Source organism: Dendroctonus ponderosae, unplaced genomic scaffold (assembly GCF_020466585.1).
Source record: "Dendroctonus ponderosae isolate FM_Combo_2020 unplaced genomic scaffold, Dpon_F_20191213v2 Dpon_F_20191213_1, whole genome shotgun sequence".
In the NCBI taxonomy this organism is placed as follows: Eukaryota; Metazoa; Arthropoda; class Insecta; order Coleoptera; family Curculionidae; genus Dendroctonus; species Dendroctonus ponderosae.
Genome location: NW_026017110.1, coordinates 745,216 through 746,621, shown reverse-complemented (window position 1 = coordinate 746,621; position 1,406 = coordinate 745,216). Strand labels below are relative to the sequence as shown.

Below are 1,406 nucleotides of genomic sequence, written 5' to 3'. Positions count from 1 at the left end.
AGCAAAAATAGATAAAAGCGTGCTCTATTTAATGACGTTAAAATCCACTTCCTAGCTAAGTGTATTTTAGGAAAATTTAGTTTTGAAACCTATTTTGCAACAAATGTCCATCCAGATTAAGAACTGGATTTCAACATCTCCTAAAAAATGTGGAGTTTGCTTTTTACTGAAAGACTCTTAAGGCCAGATAGAAGAAGTTGTGCTCTATAGAATGATGAAAAAAGCAAGCGGCCAACGCACTCCAATAGAGAGCTTTAGAACTTCAAACATGCGCTTAAATAACTGCCAATTGAAAATCGGAAGATTGCTGTTGATTTAAAAAAATCCCGAGCACAATGAGTCTTTTGCAACACTTTGCTCTTTTAAATTTGGCGAAAAAAACGGCCCCTTGTCGAGTTTATTAGAAAATAATGACAACTAGTCGACCACATGCGTACTAATGAAGAAAAAGGTGACTTTCACATTTCAAAAATTCCTAAAAAATCCGGTATTGTAATCAAGTTTTCAGCCAAAATAGATAATTTTTGCCTCGTTCCGTGGGCTGACAAGCGGATCGCTACCAATTTTCATTTTTAACAGGTTATAATCATGAAACTTAGTTAAGTAGAGAAAATTGAGGATTTTCCAACAGTTAACGTCTATGCACATTTTCTCGCATTTTCGGTGGATCTGTGCGGATAAACAGGCGTCCAATTTTTGGGCGAAAAAGCGGAAAGTAGCCTCCATTTCGTGCAGCAAACTACTAATTGTATTCGGAGCACATTTGGAACAAATGAGACATATAGAGTCGCTTGCAGGAAGAATTGAAAAATTAGCGAAAATCTGCCAAATGTTGCTCTCGTGTTGAACATTTTATGAGAAATAGATAAAAATGTACTCTATTTAATTGCTAGCAAAATGCGTTAAAGAGAAAATCATTTTTGTCCATATAGATTAAGAACTAGATTTCAACTGTTCAAAAATGTGGAATTTGGCGTTTATTAGCCAACTGGAATCAACTGATTTGTTTTGAGTTGATGCACTAATCCTTTTTTGGGCTTTTTGGAAAATCTTGTAGCATCTATAGTTTTTCCGCAAAAAATGATTACTGTTCCTTGCTTTTTCACAACTATTTCAGACATCAAGAAATCAAGTCATTAAAATCCATCCTACAATTCTGCCGATATTTCAAAAAACAACTGTTTTTTCAAGAACTTTTGACCATCAATGGCAGAGGAGCCAGACACTTTTTCCTAATAAAACACGGAACATGGTTTAGGAAATCCCGGTATAGAGAATAATTTTACTGCAGGAAATTTGCTCCCAAATTGCCCTCATTTTTCCCACACGCACGCATATATATAAAAAAAACTCGCTTTGAGTTTCTGATCAGCCAAAACAAATTGGCATCCAACTAGCCATTAGCT

General features: G+C 35.3%; 1 protein-coding gene across 1 annotated transcript in view; it reads right to left on the bottom strand.

Moving 5' to 3' along the window:
- The window catches only part of LOC109537628 (chaoptin), a gene marked incomplete in the record, with an annotated part of 52,568 nt that overhangs the window by 10,328 nt on the left and 40,834 nt on the right, over window positions 1–1,406 (bottom strand).